The sequence below is a fragment of the Lissotriton helveticus genome, chromosome 3_2 (genome assembly GCF_964261635.1).
Source record: "Lissotriton helveticus chromosome 3_2, aLisHel1.1, whole genome shotgun sequence".
In the NCBI taxonomy this organism is placed as follows: domain Eukaryota; kingdom Metazoa; phylum Chordata; class Amphibia; order Caudata; family Salamandridae; genus Lissotriton; species Lissotriton helveticus.
In genome coordinates this window covers 457141683-457165512 of record NC_136062.1, presented here as the reverse complement: position 1 = coordinate 457165512, position 23830 = coordinate 457141683, and positions in this window count along the sequence as shown.

Genomic DNA, 23830 nt, shown 5'->3' with positions numbered 1-23830 from the left:
ATGATGTCTGTGGCCACCTCCGGCTGCAGATCCTTCTCCTTCCTCGCCGCCAAAACCTGGAACACTCTCCCCACCCAGCTGGGACAGACCCAGGACCTGCTCACCTTCAGGAAGCTCCTCAAGACTTGGCTCTTCGCGCAGTAGCAGCTCCCCCCCCTCAGCGTCTTGAGACCCTCATGGGTAAGTAGTGCGCTTTACAAGTTACTGATTGATTAATTGATTGATGGTGGGACAGGTGAGAAACCCGAGTGGCGGCACCTTTCTTCCTACCTATGATGTGCCACCTGGGAGCCCATCCTCACCCTTCCTCAATCCCTGTTAAACCAAATTCCATGTAGTCAATTGTTACACAGCACTAATTCGAGACAGGGTAAAGTGTGCTCTGCCCTATTCTTCAGAATCAGTCGGGTCTGTATCCGAAGGCTGTGTTGGCGAATATCATATTTCCCAAGCCTACACTATATCTGCCCAGGGCTCCGCTAGTGGTTTACGCCGTTTTGTGATCCTATCTTCCTTAATCAAAGCCCTTTCCTCAGCTCTCGCCCAACAGGACACATCATCCTCCCATTTGGTCACTAATGGAGCCTGCAATGCCTTCCGCATAAGAGCTATTCGCCTCCTAGCCGGAAGCAACGCCAAATCTACGAATCGAATAGTGAGTCAATACTTAGTACTAAAACAAAAATATATGGTATGGACGCCCAACAGAGCTTACTAGAAAATATATAAACTATCTAACTATTTTTCAACATAATATTTTCTAGGAACACGTTAAATATATGCAGCACAAACAGTGGAAACTGTACATCTAAAAACGGATAGATTACTTACATTGTGACACCTGGCCAAGGCCTGGCGCTAGCCAAAACCATTTGATTAGACTAAAATTATATGTATGACATACTTACATAAAGGGCTTTCAGCCACTTCCCTTCATCCACTGGTTTGTTTTTGGCCATTCATATGTTGCTTCTGCCCATGACAGCATCCAGCATGGGGCAATGGGTCAGCCTACTCAAGGCACTGGTTGATTTCACTTTGAGTGACTGCCTTTAGCCCTTTCACAAGGAGCACATCCACGGACTAGGTAGTTCCTTTCAGTGCCAATGTTTCTGTTGTTTTTACTTTATATTTACTTATGTGTTGCCTTCGTTTGAAGAACCTTGTGAGATAGCAAGACTATTTCTACCAGATGAGCGCACAAGGCACTGACTGGCATAGCCAGTACTTGTCACCTGCCAATGCTATTGTAAATCCCTTTTGAAGTGGCCTTTGTTTATCTGACTGCTTCTTTTTTACTCCATGCAAGCAGCTCACTTGAACTTAGCATGTAAGCTCATGGGAGTACTCTGCCTCTGCAACCCTGTCTCTCTGCCATTCCTTCTTTCTTTCCTTTTGTCTTTCTTTCTTCTTTCTTTCTTCCTTGTCTTTCTTTCTTTCCTTCCTTCTTTCCTATTGTCTTTCTTTACTCTTTCGTTCTTTCATTCCTTCTTTCCTTTTGTCTTTCTTTCCTCTCTCTTTCTTACATTCCTACTTTCCTCTTTCTTTTGTTCTTTCTCTTTCTCTTTCTCTTTTCTTTCTTTCCCTCTTTCTTTCATTCATTCTTTCTTTCTTTCTTTCTTTCTTCCTTTCTTTCTTTCTTTTGCTTTCTTTCCTTTGTCTTTGTCCCCTTCCTCTTTATTTTGTTTGTTTGTTTGTTTCTTTCCCAAAGGCAAGAGTCTGGTAGCCAATGCCAAACTGAATATTTATTTATTTATTTATTTATCTAAACTTGTATTGCGCACAGCTACCCTCAATGGGTTTCCCGGCGCCAGGGACAGACAAGAGAAGAAAGCAAGCAAAAAGCCCAAACAGAACAAACAGTGCAGAAGGATCAATTAAACAAAAGGGTCTTTAATTTTTTCCGAAATGAGAGGAGATCAGTCTCGGCTTTCAGAGCCGGCGGAAGAGCATTCCACATCCTTGGACCAAGATAGGAAAACGAGCGGCCGCCCATTTTGGCCAATTTAATTCTAGGGACCACGACATTGCCACTGGTGGAGGATCTTAAAGTACGACCAGGCTCATGGACTTGAACCAGGTTCTGCAGGTATTTAGGAGCAGAGCCCTGCCGAATTTTGAAAAGAAGACATAAGGTTTTAAATTGTACGCGGTTCGGGACCTTAAGCCAATGAAGGTCACACAGAGCCTTGGCTGCAGAGGATCTCCGGGGTACATTACACAATAAACGAGCTGATGAGTTTTGCACCACCTGGAGTTTGTTTATTGTGGCCTTATCGGCCCCAAGATAAAGCACATTCCCATAGTCGATGCGGGAGATCACAAGAGCCTGGACGACAGTTCTCCGAGTAGAGCAAGGTAACATCCATAGGATCTTCTGCAACCATCTTAAGGTGGAGAAACAGATTGCAGCGACCTTTGTTACCTGCTGTCTCATTGAGAGCTTATCGTCAATAAGGAAGCCGAGGTTGCGGGCTACGGGGGTTGGATTCGGCAGAGGACCCATGTCGCAGGGCCAATGTCGAGGGCCCCACAGATCTTTATTTTTGCCCAAAATAACAACCTCGGTCTTATCACCGTTGAGCTTGAGCAGATGGTCGTGCATCCAGGCAGCAACGCGTGATAGGCCAGACTTCAAAGCAGAGACCTCGTGGCCCTCACTGCTAGAGAGAGAGAACACAATCTGCGTGTCGTCAGCATACGAATAAATTGTTAGGCCGGCGTCCTCCACGATGGTGGCAAGGGGTCTGATATAGATATTAAACAGCAAAGGGCTGAGAATCGACCCCTGGGGGACGCCGTATGCTGATGAATAGACAGCAGATTCAGCTTCTGTCGAAAATACCTGAAAGGTGCGTCCGCTTAAAAAGGAGGCAATCCAGGCCAGCGCAGATCCAGCAACACCAAGGGAGCGGAGAGAGTCAAGAAGGATGGAATGAGACACGGTATCGAACGCTGCACTCAAATCCAAAAGGATGAGTGCAAAGGTCTCCCCGCGATCGATACCGTGCCGAAGCCTCTCCGTCACCCCAAGGAGTGCGGATTCAGTGGAATAATGTGCGCGAAACCCGGATTGGGACGGATGGAGATATCCCACATTTTCGACAAACGAATTAAGCTGGGTGTTCACATGTCGTTCTAATATTTTAGAACATGCAGGCAGCAGGGATATGGGCCTAAAATTTGCTAGGTTCGTGATGTCAGCGCCGGTCTTCTTCAACAAGGGAACGACCATGGCATGTTTCCACTCCTGTGCCATCGTGGACTTTATAAGAGAGGTATTCAAAAGTCTCATTAGGACTCTCCGTGGCTCGAGGTCCAACAGTTTTAAAATTTTCATAGGGACAGGGTCCCGAGGGGAGCCTGACCTGATACTATTTAGGCACGATAAAAAGGTAGTGTCATCAAACAAAGACCAGTCGTTGATGATCGTTGAAGGGAGGGGAGGACTCCCAGAAGTAACCACCAGTGAGGACTCAGCAGATGGCGGGGAGGGAGACAAAAATTCATGAATACGCTCCACCTTAGAAATAAAGAAATCAGCAATGGCATCACACTGTGGTTTGTCCAAAGCCGGAGGAGAAGGTACCGTGTCTGCTCCTGTTAGCTTCTTTATCATTGTAAAAAGAGTCCGCGGACAATTCTGGGCTTGAGTGATCGTAGATGCCGCAAAAGCGGCCTTGGCCAGTTTACAGTTGACATGATATCTCTTTAGTGCCTCTTTATAAGCTGCCTTACTGGGGATTGAATAGAAACGCCTCCATTTTCTTTCTAATGCCTTGCACTTGGCTCGTTGTGATTTTAGCTCCTCTGAGAACCAAGGTGCGGGAGGATAAAGGGATCTGTGATTCTTAGATATGGGAGGGAGAAGTGCAGTTACAGCATCCCTTAACCACTGGGACACTGCAGCATTAGATTCTAATCCAGATTTTTCCAAAGTCGGGATAGATTCAGAAAGGTGTTGATTAAATGCCACCATATTAAGCTTGTCCCACCGATAAGAAAGCTTGCTCTTACCAGCACAAGGCTTAGCATTAGATGAACAAAGAGGTAACACAAAATGCACCGCAAAATGGTCAGTCCATTCTAGTGGGCGGGCCCTTTGGGAGCAGTCATAGGGTAAGTTAGAAATGATTGGGTCTAACAGGTGACCTGCTGAATGGGTAGCCCCAGAGTTTCGAAGTGAAAGATTGAAAACTTCGAGATCTGACAGTAACGACTGACTGAGGGTACCTTCAGCGTCCTCAAGATGGATGTTGAGGTCACCAAGAATGGTGAAATTAGCCGATTTAAGTAATACAGGGGATATAATATCGGCCAAAGACGATATCCAAGGGCCAGCATTGCCCGGAGGGCGATATATTAGAAGACCAGTAAGCGTTAGTTGAGGGCCAATCGTTAATTTGAATAGAGCGGCCTCACATCCAGGGAGGGAAAACAACTCCAACTTACATTGGTAGATGGATTTAAAAATAATAGCGATCCCCCCACCCTTCCCGGAAGCCCTGTCCTGCCGTACCATCACATAGCCGTTAGGAACGGCTAAAGCAATGTCAGGTCCAGAGCTTTCGTGAAGCCAGGTCTCGGTTAAAAACAAAGCGTCTGGTGACTCTTCGTTTATGAAATCAAACAAATTTTATTTGTTTTTGGGGAGCGATCTGCAGTTAATACTCCAAAATTGGAGAGGAAGGGAAGGCTGAAGAATCTTAGTGGCCTTCCATTTACCCCGGTGATGTGCCTTAGCAGTTTGCGTCTTAGAAAGCGACATTTTACCGGTAGAGAAGCCACAACCTGCACAAGTAAAATAATGGATAGGTAGAGTACAGGTAGTACAAGAAGCGGGAGTACGGGGTCGCAAGGATATTAAAATAAGTGCGATTGGGAACAAGATCATGATTTAACCGACCTGAGTTGGAATGCAAAATGTCGATGGGCAGCCCGTCCAGCAGCCCGTCCTCAGCGCGGACGGGCGCAGACGGGCTGGACTCTGGCGTGACTCCGGCAGTGATCCGGCATTCCTGCTGCGCGTGACCGCTGCGCGTCAGCATGATCTCCTTTATGAGGGGGTCGAGCGTCCTTGGGCGCTAGAACGAGCACTGCCCGACCGGCGATCTTCCCTCACCAAAGATGGCCGCCAAACAATTCAACTGCCGAGGGGCAGAAAGAAAGGGATCAGGGACCCGCAAAACGCGGTGCAAAACCGATTAGATTTTTTTAATTCTGTGTGTGCCAAGACTTTTCGTTTTTACCATAAATATGTGTATAACTGTAGGGCTTTTCAGCTAGTCTTTGTCTATTAGTCTGTGGTTCCATCCTTTACATTTTTCTTCCACCCATTCAAGCATGCCTCAGGGGGCAATGTGTCAGCCCACTTCAGCCATTGACTGACTGACTGAATAAGAGATCCTGCTGGCTGCCCTATCACACGTAGCACATCAACACACAAAGTAGTTCCCTTTAGTACCTGGAAGTAGTATGGCAATGTGTTATGTCAAATTGAATATGCCACTTTTAGAAAGTTGGCCTTTTCTTGCTTTAACCATTCTGTGCCTCTGCCTGTCTCGGCTTCCACGTCTGGGTTAGGGTGAAACCTTGGCCTTGTTCATTCCCTCCAGATAGTAACACAAAGGGAGCTGGGGTGTGACATTTGCATCCTGCTGGCCCATCCCCAGGATGATGGGCCTTCTTGAGGTAGTTTGGGAGGGAGGAGCTGATACTGTCCCCACAGAAAGATCTGCATATCCCCTTGTAGTGTGCCTGAGCCAGGTCAGGAAAGGCAGGGACCTCTTGATCTTCAAAGGCATCTTTGATGTTTCCACCACTTCAAAGGCACATTTGGGCATAGGTAATGCACCCCTGAAACCATCAGATCTGACCTTTACTATAACCAAGGGCATTCTGCCTGGAAGAAGAGCTGTTGTGCTGTAAGAGGGCCTACCAGTTTGCTACTCTGCTGTGTTGGCCTCCTGTCTGCAGATTGCTATACTGCAGGAGGGACTGCCACTGTGCAACTTGCTTTGCTGTGTTGATCTGCTGCCTGCTGTTTCTTGCCTGGAAGTGAGAGGGACTGGATCTGTGTAAAGTTGTTGTATCAGAAGGATTACAGTTCACAGGAATGTAGATAAGTGATTTTATTCTTTCAGGAAATAAACAGGTCAGCTTCATCAAATAAGCCTGGGCCAAACCGTGTGCCCTGGAATCTGGAACAAGTGACGTATTCCATATTCCAGGAGATCAGCGAGACACCACACATCCCCCTCTGTTAACAGAGCAATAACAAAAAGGTTAACACCAGAATATAAAAACTAAACGAAAGATTATGTAGAAAGAAATCTGTGTAACCAACACAAGAATAACATATCATCAATAATAAGGAACAGTGAAATTCTTGTAGCAAATATAAGAATAACATATCACCAATAATAGGGAAGAGTGAAATTTAATTTATCCAAATGATAATCTTTACAGCAGACAGGAAATTGACGTTGTCTTTGCACGCGACACTTATCTGGAACATTAGATTGTTGATGAACACTTTTTCGCCAATTTGTTCCATTGCACAAGAGCTTAGAAGATGACCTCACTGTGGAACATGGAGTCTTATCAGCAAGCCACTACCACTGATTAACTTTCACCACCTTGGACAGACTCCAAACATTCCTGTCTGAAAGTTCTACAACTTGGCGACCCACTCTGGACACTTTCAAATGATCCCATCCTCGTCGCCAGTGTGGAGTTGTTGTATCACAGGAATGTAAATACGTCATTTTATTCTTTTAGGAGATAAACAGGTCAGCTTCATCAAAAAAACCTGCACCAAACCGTCTGCCCTGGCATCTGGAACACGGGACGTATTCCAGATTCCAGGAGATCAGCGAGACACCACAATCTGGTCTCTACATCCTAGAACCCAAGATTCTTCAAAGGCTTGTCTCATGTTTTCAGAAGTCTCAGAGACAAAAAAGACATTCTTGCAACTCAGCTGGTGCTGCTGGACTCTGCCATCTGTGAGTTCTACCCTTGCCTGAGTTGTCTTACTGCAGTCCTGAGCCTCAAAAGTGGGTTTCCTTCACTACACCATCTTTAGATCAAGTTTTTGAACTCTACGCGGCTCGAATGGACTGATCACCCTAGAACTTCATCGCCCACTAGATGGGTCAGAGCGAATGGGCACAGATTTGTATCTTTGCGCAGCAGCCTCTCATCTTGCGACTGCGAGGCCACAGCCCTGTCTGTCCGTGACACCCAGAAGATCTTTGCACCCATGGGAAAACTGCCAGTGATGCTCACCATGCTCCCGGCGAACTCCTGCCACGCGAACTGGACTTTTGGCTCAATTTCAGAAGGCAAACTACAGCAAAAACTGTTTGGAACTGTTCCGATCTGTGCTCCATTGCAGTCAGCTTGACTTTTCCGATTTGGCTCGTTCTAGCACGACTTCAAGTAACCCTTTAGTGCTATTGACTTCGAAGCACTGGTTTTGGATTTAATCGTTATACATTTTTTATTTCAAATTTAACTGGTAGCATTTTTGTCTTGTTTTAATCTCATAAATATTCTCTATTTGTCTAAACTGGTGTGGAGTCTTTTGGAGTGTTTTCATTGTGTCACTGAAATCAATGTATTTCACAAATGCTTTACTCATTGCCTCTGAGGTTAAGCCAGACTACTCTGCGCCAAGCTACCAGAGATTGAGCATAGATAAGTGTGTATGACTTACCACGACTAGGATTTTCGTTCCTTCTTGGACAGGGTGCAAAGCTCTGCCAACTAGAAACCCAATTTCTAACATAGAGTATTATAGAGTTCTTCTTAACCCTACGTCTACCTACCTGGTGCTATGGGCCAAATATGAGTACAATTAATTTAGTAAAGTGGTCACAATTTATGTACCAACCGCTTTGATCGAGTTTAAATAAACCAATCATTTTCTGTAAATGCAGATTATTTTCTTTAAAGAAAAGCAGGTTGTGTTAAAAAAAAATGTTTTGCATACTATTTTTAGGAGAAAGAACTGGGCTCCTTAGAGACCATTCCCCAAATTGCAAATGGGTAACTACCTCCTATGAGTAAAATAAGAATATTTTGCTATTGGATCTCCCCTGCGCCATCTGCATTGTTTTTACTTGACTTGTTTTTGCAGTGAAGCAAGGTTTCATCATAATTATTTGTTTTGCCTGAAGCTGGGACGCAGTGCTCAGAATGAAAGGTTATTTGTTTCTTGATTACAACCTGTCTGACATTAACTGATTCACATTCTTGTGCACCAGAACTGAAAGCTGTATGATGGTATGTATGCATCATCATGGTATAACAGCCATTTTGCATGAATGCTTTGGTAGTTCATCAGTACATGAAACCCCTCACGTGGACATCTCACAGTTAACAGCTGTCTTTGAAGAAGAAGGTTGTTAATTCTTTACGGTAAGCTCTGTATTCATTTTAGAAGTAGAAGAACACCTGTGAACAGCGGAGGAGCGTCACCCCTCTGCTTTTCAGCAGTGCACAAAACAAACAAATATAATGCTAATAACACAATGTTATTATCATTTTATTTTTCAGTGCGAGACAGGTTAGAGCGAGAAGGGGCTATCAGATCAGGGGGCGGAGGAAATATATGCATTTAAGTGCGCATGACAGTTTGGCTGGCCGTCTTGATATGTGTACTTAGCATGTTCTCCACCAGGCTGTATTGCAAGGGCGGGTAGAGAACATGCACAGGCTTCCACTCCTTGTCTGAGTGCCGAACCAGTCCACTCAGACCAATCACAATGCTGCCGTCATGCTGGTGACAGCAGCATTGTGATTGGCTTAGGGGTGCCTGTGTGCTTCCTGCTTCCAGGAGTCAGAAGCAGAGGAGGGACGGCGGGCGTGCAGAGATAAGTGTTAAAAAAAGTTCACCCCTCACCCTGCCGCTCCTGTTCTGTACCTGCCGCCTCTGTCTACTGCCTGCAATCGCAAGGAACACAAAATGGCAGATAAGCACAGCTCGCTATACGGATTAAATATGAGTCATCCTTTGCTATAATTATACATTCTAAATCGATAAGTAATGTGGACTACAGGTTTATGCAAAGTGGTTATCTTGGATTGATTAGCCTATTCATCCGTCATTGTGTGCACCTGTGTAATTGCCAAATATTTCAAATTGTGCTAGTGAATAAATTATCCTTTGCCGGAGAATGCGTATGACTCTGCCAGGGAATGTGGCAGTTGTGACACAAAATAAATCCCACTGCATAAAGGAAGAATGTTGCCTTTCAACTGTGGTGCTTGATCATAGTGGCAGGAATCGTCTTCATTGATGTGGTGCAAAATATTTCATATTGTGCCACAGAATGTGGCCATAAAAACTACATAACTCTAAAACGGCGCAAGAAACGTAATCAATGATTCTGAGAGAATATTTCCAATTTTGATAAAGATTATCACATTTACTTGCATATGCTCACCTGAAAAACAAACCATTGAAAAAGCCAATAGGTCTTGCCTATGCAAGAGCTATTGTATTTGGAAATGTATTTTTGCCTTTTTACCATGATGTTCATCAATGTAGCTGCTGTTCAGCATGGCTATGAGTTAGTAGTGTGGAGTGTCCTAGAGTGGAGTGTGCGGAATAGAGTGTCGTACACTGGATTTTTTGGATTAGAGGGTATTAGAGTGTAGTATGAGGAGTAGAGTGTTGTAGAGTTCAGTAGAAGGGAGTAGAGGTCAATGATTCAGTGGCAAAGACTGTAATAGAGTACAGTGTCATAGAGTGCAGTGTCACAGAGTGGAATGTCGTGGACTGGAGTGAATTTGGGTGGAATAGGGTGGAGTGAGCTCAAGTGGATTACATTAGTGGGGTGGATTGGAGTAGATTGGGGTAGATTGGATTGGGTTAGAGAGGGTTGGATTGAGCAGAGGGTATATTGAAATGGAGTGGGATGGACTGGATTAGGGTGTCTTAGGTCGGTTTGGGATAGAGTGGACTCGTTTGAGTAGATTTGATTACAGTAGGGTGGTTTGGAGTGGGTTGAATTAGAGTGGAGTGGAGTGGAGTGGGGTGAATTGACTGGACAGGACCAGATGGATTGGAGTGTAGTGGATTGGAGTGGGGAGGATTGGATTAGAGTGGTGTGGATTGGACTGGAGTGGCGTGGATCGGTTTGGAGTTCTGTGGATTGGAGTGTGGTGGGCTGGGTGGATTGGATTGAGTGTGGTGGACTGAACTGGGGTTGCAGTGGATTAGCTTGGGGTAGAGTGAAGTGGACTGGAGTGGAGCGGAGTGGGTGCATTGGACTGCAGTGGAGTAGAGTGAATTGGAGTGGGGTGGATTGAAACGGGGTGGGGCTGGTTGCATTGGGGTGGGCTGGATTCAACTGTAGTGGTGTTGATTGGAGTGGGGTAGATTGGAGCGAAGTGGGGTGGAGTGAAGTGGGGTGGACTGGAGTGGGATGGATTGGAGTGGGGTGGGGCGGGGTGGAAAGGAGTAGGGTGAATTTGAATGTGGAAAATGTGATTTTTTTGGGGTAGGGTGGGGTGGATTGGAGTGGAGTAGATTGGATTGCAGTGAGGTGGATTGGAGTGAGGTTGATTGAATTGAGTGGGGTGGGTTGGGTGGGGTTGAATTAAAATTAGATGGATTGGATTGTAATGGGGTGAACTGGATTGGGGTGAATGGATTGGATTGGAGTTGGACAGATTGGAGTAGGGGAGATTTATTTATTTATTATATATATATTTATTTCTGAATTTGTAGAGCGCGAACTGTCACCATTGCAGGCATCCTGGCGCTGACAGAGTCTGAGAATGAAACGGGAAAAGGGGCAAGGGGCGTGATTGTTTTGGATTGGAGTGGGGCAGTTTGGGATTGGCAGATTGTTTTGGATTGGAGTGGGGCAGATTGTTTTGGACTGGAATGGGGCTGTTTGGAGTGGGGCAGATTGGAGTGAGACAGATTGTTTAGGATTGGAGTGCGACTGTTTGGGGACGGCAGATTGTTTTGGATTGGAGTGGGGCACATTGTTTTGGATTGGAGTCGGGCAGATTGGTGTGGAGAAGATTGGTGTGGCGTAGATTGCTTTGGGGTGGATTGGGATGCAGTGGGTAGATTGGGGAGGTGGACTGGATTGGTGTGACGTGAATGGTCATGGGGTGTATTGGAGTGGGGTGGATAGGAGTCAAGCACATTGGAGTAGTTTGGATTGGAGTGAGACAGAACAAAGTGGAGCAGATTGGTGTGGGATAAATTGGAGTGGAGTGGAATGGTGTGTGGTGGGCTAGATGGAGTAGATTAGATTGAGTGGGATGGACTGAACTGGGGTGCAGTGGGTTTGATTTGAGGTAGAGTGAGGGGGACCGCAGTGGAGTAGGGTGGGTTGTACTACAGTGGAGAGGGGGTGGATTAGTGTGAGGTGGACTGGATGGAGTAGATTAGATTGGAGTGGAGTTGATTGAATGGGGTTGATTGTTTTTGGGTGGGGTGGATTGTATTGGGGTGGTGTGGGTTAAATGGAGTGGCTTGGATTGGAGTGGGGTGGATTGGAGTGAAGTGCAGTAGACTGGAGTGGGGTGGAATGGAGTGAGGTGGAATGGAATGGGGTGGAATGGGGTGGGGTGGAATGGAGTGGGGTGAACTGGATCATGGATGACTGGGGTGGATTAGAGGGGATCAAATTGGATTGCAGTGGAGTGGATTGGATAGGAGTGAGGAAGATTGGATTGAGTCGGGTGGCTTGGATTGGGGTGCATTGGATTGGGATGGATTGGATTGGGGTAGGGTTAATTAGATTGTGGTAGAATGGATTGGATTGGACTGGGGTGAGTGGATTGGATTGGAATGGGACAGATTGGAGTGGGCCGTATTGTCTTGGATGGGTTGGGGCAGATTGTTTTGGATTGGAGTGGGACACATTGTTTTGGATTGGAATGGGGCTGATTGGAATGGGTCAGATTGTTTAGGATTGAAGTGGGGCCGATTATAGTGGGGCAAATTGTTTTGGATTGGAGTAGGGGCAGATTGGTGTGGGGCAGACGTTTTGGGATAGGAGTGCAGGAGATTGAAGTGGGGTGACGGGTTTTGGACTGGGTTGAGACAGATTCCTGTGGGGAAGATTGGAGTGGTGCAGATTGCTTTGAATTGGTGTGGGGGGTTGTGGAGGGAGTGGGGTGATTTGGTTGGAGGCAAGGTGGATTGGAGTGGGGTAGATTGGGCTGGGGTGGACTGAATTGATGTGCGGTGGATTGAGCTGGAGTAGGGTGGGGTGGATTGGGGTCAATTGGGATGGAGTGGGTGGAGTGGGTGGATTGGGGCGAATTCAAGTGGGGCAGACTACAGTGGGGCAGATTGGAGTGGGCAGAGTGGAGTGGGGCAGATTGGATTGGATTGGAATGGGGCAGATAGAAGTGGGGCGGATTGTAGTGGGCAGATTGGAGTGGGACTTATTGGAGTGGGGCAGGTTGGTGTTGGGCAGATGAGAGTGGGGGATATTGGAGAGGGGCAGATTGTTTTGGATTGGAATAGAGAAGATTGCAGGGGGAAGATTGGAGTGGGGCAGATTGGAGTGGGGCAGATTGGAGTGGGGTGGATTGAAAAGGGGTGGGGTAGATTGGTTTTGGGTGGGGTGAGATGGGATAGATTGTTTTGGAGTGGGGTGAACTGGAGTGGGTTGGATTAGAGTGGGATGGATTGGAATGAAGTGTGGTGGACTGGAGTAAGGTGGTCTGTAGTGGGGAGGAATGGAGTGGAGTAAACTGGATCAGCATTGACTGAGGGGAATTGGAGTGGAGCAGATTAGATTTCAGTGGGGTGGATTGGATTGGAATGAGGAGTATTGGATTGAGTTGGATGGCTTGATTGAGGTGGGGTGGGGTAGTATGAATTACATTGGGGTGAAATGAATTGGTTTGAGATGGGTTGGATTGGGGTGAGGTGGATTGGATTGGAATGGGGCGGATTAGAGTGAGCAGGCTTGTTTTGGATTGGAGCGGGGTAGATTAGAGTAGAGTAGATTGCTTTAGATTGGAGAAGGGCAGATAAGTTTGTATTGAAGTGGAGCTGATTGGAGTGGGGCAAATTGTTTTGCATTGGAGTGGGGCAGATTCATGTGGGGCAGACTGTCTTGGATTGGAGTGGAGCAGATTGGATTGGGGTGTCTTGTTTTGGACTGGAGTGGGGCAGGTTCCTATGGAGAAGATTAGAGTGCTGCAGATTGCTTTGGATTAGATTGGAGTGAGGTAGATAGGGGAGGGAGTGGATTGGGGAGGGATAGGGGTGAATTGCTTTGGTTTGGGAATAGGTGGATTAGAGTGTGGTAGATTTGATTGGGGTGGGCTGGATTGATGTGGAGTGAATTGAACTGGAGTGGGGTGGATTGTGGTGGATTGGAGTGGATTGGAGTGGGGTCCATTGGGATGGAGTAGGTCGATAGGGGTGAGTGGGGTGAATTGGAATGGTGCATATTAGAGTGGATTAGAGTGGTGCACAGCAGGGCCGGACTGGCCGTAGCAGGCACCAGGCATTCCCCTGGTGGGTCGCAAGGGTGGGTGCCGGTTTGGGCTCCTGTGGGGGGGGCATTTTTATTACAGGGCCGTTTTTGCAGCATAGGAACAGCTCGGCCGCACCCCCCAACCCCCGGGGGGCAGGACGAGCACTTTGCCAGGGACGGTTTTGATTCCGAGTCCGATCATGGTGCAGAGTGGAGTGGGGCAGATTCTTTTGGATTGGAGTGTGGCAGATAGGAATGGGGGGATTGGAGTTCGCAAATAGTTTTAGAATGGAATAGATCAGATTGGTGTTGGGTGAATTAGAGTGGGGCAGTTTGGAGAGGGGCAGATTGTTTTGAATTGGAGTGGGGCAGATTGTAGTGGGCAAATTGGAGTAGGACAGAATGGAGTAGGACAGATTGGAGTGGCGAGATGGGAGTGGGATGAATTCAAGTAGGGTGGATTGGAGTGTGGTGGGCTGGATGGAGTAGATTAGATTGAGTGGGGTGGACTGAACAAACACTGGTGGGTTTACTTGAGGTAAAGTGAGGTGGACTGGGATTGATTTGACTGCAGTGGAGTGGGGTGGATTGGAGTGAGGCGGACTGGATGGCGTAGATTTGATGGGGTGGATTGAATTAGGGTGGGGTGGGGTAGATTGTTTCAGGGTAGGGTGGCCTGGAGTAGGTTGGGTTGTAGTGGGGTGGATTGGAGTGCAGTGCAGTGTACTGGAATAAGGTGATATGGCGTGTGATGGACTGGAGTGGGGAGGAAAGGAGTGAGGTGGAATGGAGTGGGGTGGAATGGAGTGGGGTGGAATGGAGTGGGGTGGAATGGAGTGGGGTGAAGTTGAATGGAATGGAGTGAACTGGATCAGCGTTTACTGAGGTGGAGTGGAGAAGATTGGGTTGCAGTTGGGTGGATTGGATTGGATTGGATTAGAGTGAGGAAGATTGGATTGTGTTGGTGGCTTGGATTAGGATGCATTGGATTGGGGTAGATTGGATTGGGATATGATTAATTGGATTGGGGTGGACTGGATTGGATTGAGATGGATTGGATTGGGGTGAGGTGGATTGGATTGGAATGGGGTAGATTGGTGTGGGGCAGATTGTTTTGGATTGGAGTAGGGAAGTTTGTTTTTGATTGGAGTGGGGTTGATTAGAGTGGGTCAGATTGTGTTGGATTGAAGTGAGGCTGATTTGCGTGGGCAGATTGTTTCAGATTAGAGTAGGGCAGATTGGATTAGGGCAGATTGTTTTGGATTGGAGTTGGGCAGATTGGAGTTTAGACCTAGTATCACTTTCCAGTGTACAGAATGGTGTTACTTTTCTTCGAGTTCTGGTGCCCGGTTGGCATTGACTCTGGATGACAGATGCCAGGTCTAAAGCCGAAAATAATGAAGAACCTCAGCCTGTGTCCCTGCCGGCGGGGTCGTAAGTGCTCAGTGAGTCATCTTTTGATGGACTGCGTACTCTTCCTTGAGGAAAGTAGGAACATTCTCCACCCTGTTTTTATAAAATATGTAATTCCAAAGCGAGACGAGGGCTCTAACCTGATATGAGATCTTAGGTTCCAGGATGTAGCTATTGCCACTGGTCAATTCCAAATTCTTGTGGAAAATTGTAACTCCCTATGCAGGCTTTCACTTGTCAATTGACTCAGACCGAGGGTAGGATTTGTACTCTAGGTTCGGTAGGGATTTATCTTTACTAGATAGGCCGAACCCAAATTTGTTAGGTGGTTGATCGAATGGGAGACCAGGGGTTGCGATGGCTTTCCTGCACACTGCACTTTATTGATTGGCAATATGAGATGCATGCCCTGGGCAATTGTCATCTTTCCTAAATGCTGCAGACAGGTATGTGATATTGGATTGGTTTATATACTGCCCTTCACATTACTCTAGTTGATTAAATAAGCTGCCTGCCCTGGGTAATATATTCCCCCTCCAACTTCTCTCTATAGGTATGTGGGGATGTATTGTGCACTTACTAACTTTTGTTCTAATCACCTAGGCTGGTGTTGAACATGTAAGTAACTAGGTGGAACGAGTCGTTAAAACGTTGCATTTTATGTGTTACTCGCCTAAATAAACTTTATTCCTTGAGGAAGTCCAGATATTTTAAATCTTCTTAATAAGCATATGAAAATGTTATGAACTTTGATTGATTTTTATTGTAAAGAAATTCTAAATTTTATACTGTTTATTTTTCTTTTGGAATTAACTCTTTGTATGGGTTTTATGATGTTCAGTTGTGTATGATACACACAGTCTATATCATATTTCGCAAATTGATTGGTGCAAAATAAAATGTACAACAGTGTGTTTAACACTATTTGCAATACACAATGGGGTCACAAATTGTGTGACACTTTAATATTAATGAGGCTCTCGCAAATTGTGAGCTGCATTTAAAAACAGGCTGCATTTAAAAAAGAAAATGAAACGTTTTTGTTTAATCTTTTAAGGGTAGGCGGTGGTCCCTGGGACCACTGACTGCCCTTAAAAAATATTTTTGCATGCATTTGCAGAGGGGAAGGGGTCCCCTAGGGACCCCTTCCCATTTGCGAATGCATTACCACCTACTTGAAGTAGGTGGTAATTGCGAGTGTTTTGCGACCGCAATTGTTATCGCAAAACATTAGAACATTCCAAATAGTGAGTCGCAGAACTTATTTAGAGAGTCATAAATAGATTGCTACTTAGATTGCTAAATAGGCTTTGTACAAAGCCTATGATGTTTTTGCGTGTGCAAACGGGTTTGCAAACCCATTTGCGCATGAAAAAACGATTTGCACAACTTGCCCTTAGGGTCTTCCATTTTCTAACACATTACAAAAGAAACCACCTCTTGGTGGTGGTCGGCTTATTCTTTCCCTTGATTTAAGGAGACAGCACCACGCTGATCTCACCACCGATTGATTCACCAGGACTGAACGGCATCTGGTTCTTTTTATTTGTTTCTTGCATATTATTCTTTGCTTCATGCTATTCTTTTTATATAGAAAGGTTAATTGAATGCCCTTTAACTAGTCAATTTGCCTTCTGTACTGATTGTAACCAGAAATAAACCTTGCTAGTTTTATTAGACTATCTGTCCTATTTTCCTTGTAAAGCCTGGTTTGCTTTACAGCATGCATTATAATCTTGTTAATGAGATCCGGCTGATGAGAAACAAGCTCTTTGGGGAATTAACATCGTTCCGATCCATCAGGAGTACTTTGATTTGACATAATTAACAAAAGTGCCATCACTTGCAAAGCATTAATCAGCTTTAACCCATTAGCACTAAGCTTCAGTGGGGGCATAGAAAGAGGAAAACACCTCTATGGTGCCCCTTCCTATACAAAACAATCCTGCCTGTAACACGGGCACCCTTGCACTATGGTGCCAGGGTGCCTGCGTTGGTGCTAGGCTGCTGAAACTGTGCCAGCGCAGGGAGAAAGGACAGGAACGCACTGTATTGGATAAGTATGGTATAACGTTGCCCTTTCCCTGTGACGCAGTGAAGTTCAGCGAGGTAACATGCTGCGCTGCCCTGAGCCACAATTCCGGTAAACAGGCCCCTATGTATCCTGCAGCAAAACGTGGACTGCGGCGCGTTTACTGGCTATTTAGTGAGTTGTTGCAGTTATTCCGTGGGCTACTCGATTGAACACCAATAATTTAAAGCACTGAGCTGATCAAAATAGGTCTCTGTCTTGTGGAGATATTGATTGGCTGCCTCCCCAACCTGTTTTTTGCAATCAGGGAAACTCCAGAAAAAGAAAACATAAATGGATGCCTGTGTTTGGGCACAAAATGTGTTGTTTCCCCTCCCCCACCTGCGGAGCTGATTTTGGTTGTTTTTGTAATCACATTCTGCTCAACAAGTCGCTGTGTGCCAGGAATACAACGGGAGGAATATTGAGTGGTCACTATATCGTGCATTAGTGGCATAGCTAGACATACTGCCACCGAGAGTGGTAAGTTTGCTACCCATGTGCAAGTAAGAGCGGTGGAGGGGTGGCGGGCGATGGATGGCTTGCTTGGGGTGGGGCAGGCAACGGACAACTTATTCCAGGGGTGGGAGGGGAGTGGGGTGGTGGCTGACGACCGACTTGTTCTCGTGGCGGGGGATGGTGGTAGTCGACAGACATAACTCCCGCCAACCACAGAAACAATGCTGCCTTGGGTTACTCCTGATCAAATAGGTGCCATCAGGCAGCACCTGCCACAATACTGACCCTTCCATTTCTAGTAAAAATAAATGTACTTATACACTATAGATTGCACCCCAGGAAGCAAAATGTCTATCGATATATTATCTCCAATGGTGCCCCCCCCCTCCCCCAACCCGGTTGGATGATAAGAACCGATTGCATGGTGGATACCACATGTACTCATGTGTATTGCTTCTCTACAAACAGTATTTTCTAAATCCTAATTTTAGAAGCTAAAATCTAATCATAAACACTGGCAACCAGAACATAGAGTGTGTGATTTATGTTAAGTGTTTGTGTGTCTTGTGTTCTCCTTTTTACTTGCAGGACACTGCACTAGTGCCTTGCTACACGATAAAGGCTAGGAGAATACATATATATACCTTCTTCACTATATATATATATCACTCTTCTTACAGGTCACAACAATTATCGTTGGATGCAGCACATGTCTTGCAATTTTAATTATGTGTTTTTTCTTACAGATTATCACATAGAATACCTAATGGGTACCGTTTCTTGTGCATGATTATGTGCCTTTTCCACTCAATATAATCACTTGTATATATGTATCACTTCACCGATTTTTCTACTATACTGATATTGTTTTGATAGCGTACTGTGAATAGAAGAGATCTGTTTTTTGTCCTGAAGAAGAAGCCTGTGAGCTTTGAAACATGTTGACAAACACAGGAGGGATTGCTCATTAAAGCAGGACACCTCTGACTCACCTTTTTAACCACATCGCTGCTTAAGAGTTTCCCCTGCTGTGCTGGACAGCAACGAAAACGGGTGTGGTCATGACGAGCGCAGCTCGTTATGAGCACCTGAGAGGTACATGGCATGACGAGCTGAGCGCGTCATGAGCATGGAAGGGGTTAATAGTACCAGCTCCAAAGGTATATTAAAACGAGTCATCATCCTTAAGAGCCAGGTACCTTTTAACACACAGTTTCCATTCCCCCCTGACCCTTTCACTCACAACTCTCTATACTTCACATAGTACTGTTCATCAGTGCTCCCATGTAGTCGTAGGTAGTAGCACGCCCCGTCCCGCAGCAGGGCGGGAAGACCCCCATGATGAAGCATGACACCAATGGCCCTTTTGGTGTGTGAGCGGTATTTAAACAAACACTATGTGCTTCTAACCACTGCAGGAAACGTACAGTACCTGTGAGTACACTCTTCTTGGAACATTTTCTTTGAGGTGGATCCATATGTTTTTGGATCAATTCTAGAGGAGGATGCATCCACCTCCAGTGCCTTCTAAGGACACTACGTCTTCACTCCCTCTCTTGTTTATATAGTCTCAGAACAATATACATAACGGAAGATTAGCACTCTAACACTTACCATTAGCGAGGACAAGGCACCAAAACACACGTGCATGCATCCACTCCTACGTGTGATGAATGGGAAAGAGTTAGATCTATTCTTGTGAATGATGGATTGCTGCCCTCACGCAGGGACGGAGACTCCAACGCCCCAAGCCATGATGCTGACAGCGTCACTGGCTATCAAGAATACTGCCAAAGGCTACATTGGCAATGATTCATTATGAAGGGCTTTAAAACAGTAAGGACTGTGTTGTGCCTCACAGTTCAGATAGTTGATTTACTGCATGGCTTCCGTCTCCTGCTTCAGAGAGAGGCGGGGCAGGCAGCCTGAGACAGACAGCCCAGACTTAAATACATTGATTTGTTTAGAGAAAAAAAAGCGTATTGCTAAATAAATAAATCCATTTAATATTTGTACAGGAATGTGAAGGAAATTCTTTCAGGGGGGCGAAGCCCCATAGTCCTAATGGAGAATCTGCTCCTGGGTGCATGACATTTTCTGGTTGAATCTGTAAAAAACGTAATTTCCGATAACGCTCTCACTTTAGACTCTCAAGGTAGCAGGACTTCTAGTTCCTACTTCTTCATAATTAGAACCTTAGAGAAAGTCTATGGTCTTATCCCGTCTGAAATCTGAGTTGCAGTGGATATTGTCTTAATTATATCACGCTTAGACTGTTGCAATGGTTTATATCTGAATATGAAACAAGCCCTCACTGAACAGACTGAAGGTCATTCAGAATGCGGCAGCCCGTCTGGTCCTGAATGTGCCTATCCATCTCTCAGTGAGGGTAGGCATTCGCTCCCTTCATTGGCTGCAAGTCAGGAAGCGAATGATATATAAAGTTCTTTGCATGGTCTAAGTGGCTCTTCACCATCAAGGACCTGCACCTTCTAGAAAAGTGTTCCAGTGCACCACCCCTAAAAGGCTTCTCAGATCATCTCTCATGAAAGTGACTGTCCCCAGATTCCGCAAAGCCTGGTGTGGTGACTGCTTCTTCTCATTAGCGGCGGCTAAACTATGGACCACTTTGCCTGCAGATATCGCTGCTCCTGACTCCATTTTGTTGTTCCACAAACAACTTAAAACCTGCCTCTTTTCTCTTCTGTGAGTGTTGTTACTTGGTCTCCTTTGGATGTTTCTTTATCTGCACTAGCTCTTTAACACCTTCGGATTTAGTGCACTTTACAAATTTCATTCCATTCAATGTACATTTGATGCTCACTCAGACACTATGTAATAACCTGACAGAATCTTTTGTAATTAAAATTCAATCAAGAGGTTCTGATTTTGCTACTAAGAGAGTAGCACCTCCAGAAGAGGAGGCAAAGACACTGATAGGTTGAGCTTATTCTTAGAGGCTTTAGGGGGTATCTTAGAGCCCTTTGATGTCATATTGGTAATTTACTTCCTTGAGTTGTCGCCAGTAGCAAATGGTTGGGCTAAGGCTTCACAAGTTCAAAGCACCGATAAGCAATCACATTGTTGCCTTGCGTTAAACTGATATGACCAAAATGACTGTGACTAAGACAGAGATACCTGATGGATAATCCTAGAATCCCTCAGATCTAATTCTATTCTATCCTTTTCTCCCATGTTCCTGTAGCGAGTGATGGTTCGGTGGCTATGACACTTTATAGAGAACAATAACATTCCCCATCCAATTCCAGCTCGATTCAGTCTGGGTACCGGTGCCCAATTTGTCATCAAATGACTATTGGTTGAAAAAATTGGTCCACCCTGATCTTCTTGGATGCATCCTCGTTATTTATTGTGGAAGATAAGAAGAAGCTGGTTACTCCCATTGGTGGATAGGAATAAAGGGCTAATCCAGGGCGACACCTAATCAGGGAAAAATACTAATTAAACATCACATTCAAATGGCCCACATTCACCCAAATCCCTGAAGCGCTGGAGGTCAAGTTTAAATGACTTCAAATATATTTATTTCACAGATTCATGTTTGACATCTTTAATTACACAACTAAACCTATTCATCAATTCCTTTTCCTTTTGGCCATGGACCAATTAGTTGAATAGTTGATTGTAATGATAGTACTATCTAACTAACTATCTAGCTAGCTTAACAATCACAGACTCTCAGTAAGATTAATAAAGTTTTATCTCAAATTGATGTTTATTATTAATGCTCATTGCATACGGTTACAAGTGCAAACAATGAAATTCACAATAGAGAGAGAAGAAAACATCAGCAAATGCAAAGTGTCATTCTCATCCTCAATATCGATATGCACAGGAAGGAGTGGATAGATTAAGAGACATCAGTTTCAGCAAAATAATGCGAAACAATATACATATGACGGAGTGGATAGATGAAGAGACATACGTTTCAGAGACAAAAATACATTTGCAAATAATTATGCAAAGTACAAGTCAGAATAATAATAACACAAACCCTAAGGATCTGTGAAATACCACCCCCCTCGCCAAGGAGATGGTTGGGTTCCCCTGAAATAGAGTCAGGGAGCAAAGACGTCAGAACCCAGGAGCGGGGCAGGAACAACTAGGCTCTCTGCAAACCGACGGACAGCAACACATCACCCCTCTCTCATCTGCACTGGATCAGAGCAAAAGCTAAGCCCGATGACAACCTAAACCACACCCCCAAAAGCACCCGAGTTATATTCTAAAACCTACATGTCCGTCCCATATTATTAGAAACAATTCATGGAATGCAATAGCTCATTGGTGAATTCGGAAGGTGGTCTATCACACCATCATGATTTCATTCGAAGTTACTATAGACTATTGTTCCACTTCCCTTCTAATGACCTCAGCTTTTACTCGTTCATACGTTTATTATATGTATCTATTTTGTTAATTTTCTCGTATAGTTCTCAGCTTTGTCCACGGAAGAAGTTTTGAATCCCACGGCCAGCCTCTTCTTTTGACGGGCGAACAATGCACTCTGTGCAGAGCATCCTTGACCTTCTGTCCTTTCTTTGCAGCACTCAGAACTTCTGTCTGTTATTGTTAAGTCATCTTTGCTCACATTTTCAGCCCCTCATCTATCCGGTTAACTTAAGAACACTGCAGGCCCATTCGTCTCACTATGACAAATGAACATAACCATTCATTAATTACATGATAATGCATTTTTCACTGTTTACCACCCACCTTTGCACTATTCCCTGTTAATGTTTTCCTAGCAGAAGGTTAAGGCAAAAGCTGTATTATTTATTATAATATTGAAATAAGATGCAAGATGCGAAATGTGGCCCAGTCATACATTATTTATTGTTTCTTTCAAAGCTCAGTGTAAATGCGGTTTAGTTCTTCCATTCATTAGTTCACAATTAGTGCACACATGCGCAAATCGGTATCCCTCGTGTTCATGTGATGTGTATGTTAAATTTCACTGCACACTGTTAGCACGTATTATGGGAGTGTCAATCCGAGCAGGTTTCATTTTTCGAAAACCCTGCTCCATTAGGGTTCATCAGTGGAACGGTGCAGCTCTTTATATCTGCATGTGAACATTCAGGAGAACTTAAGGCACTTTTCAAATCTGAAATTGTTTAAAACATCCTTTTTTATTTTAAATATCTTACCTCTCTTATTCATCTATGAGTCCTATGACTACAAAGAATATACTAGCTACTCAATCCTAATTTTGCTGTTATTACTGAGTTCCATTGAGTCTTATTCCATCATTTACTAATTGGAGATTCTGCCTCTGTGCCTGGGCTATTGATAATTAGATCAGCTTTCAGAAACACTGACTTAGGTGGCTGTAATTAGCTCCATTGCCACCATTACCATTTCAGAACCTTAAGAATGGAGCAGCTATCAAGTCACAGCCCAGGAGCTGTGGTAAATAAAAAGAAAAAAATGGGTTCCTGTGGTGTCTTCCAAATTAAATAAGAAAATAGGACATCGTGAAGCAAGTAAGTGGGTTTATTAACCTCATCCACAAACTGACACAGGTCAACTGACAAGGTATAAATCATCACGTTCTAAAGAAGAATGCAGATCATAGGTTCTATGATCTTAAAGGAAAAGGAGAGACATGAAGAAAGGAAAGGGAACATTATCACACATCTTCCTCCCTAACAAAATAGAAATGAGATAAAGAAAACAAAAGAGAGAAAGAGGCATAAGTAAGAACAATTTTCATGCGATGAAACTATACCATAACAATTAAACATAGTCCTTCAAGTAGACAAAAGCCCTACGTGCTCTTTGACTCCTCTTGTACGATAACAACATATTGGACCCATAACCAGAACTGTTGTTAATACGATGAAATTTGCTACATAAACCATTGTCATGCACAGATGCATCTGAAACAGATAATTTAGGATTGACCACTACAACACGGCTCTTGTTCCATATCCTCCCATCTTCCGTCTTAATGGCATTCCTAAAAACTTTAATGACAGCTCTAACATCAGTGTATTTAGACCATGGCTTGCAGGTGTCTTAATTTTTACAAAATCACCCACTTTGACATCTTGATAAATCACACATTTTCTGTTATCAAAATATACTTTACGAGAAATTTGTTTATCTAACTCTTTGTTTCTCCATTCGCCAATATCATTATCCACCAGACCTTTATTTCTTTTCATCCACCCTGGACACCCCAAAGTATTTGGAACCCTCCCCTTGAATAACTCAAACGGAGACCTCCCAGTAGATGAATGAGGAGCAACGCGATAAACATTGATTCCGTCCTGTAGAGTTGTCTTCCAGTTCAAACCAGAAGACCTAGCCAACTGTATTGACTCCTTAAGAGTCTTGTTAACTCTTTCTACTGCACTATTTGTTTCAGGGTAATATAAAGAACACCTCTTAT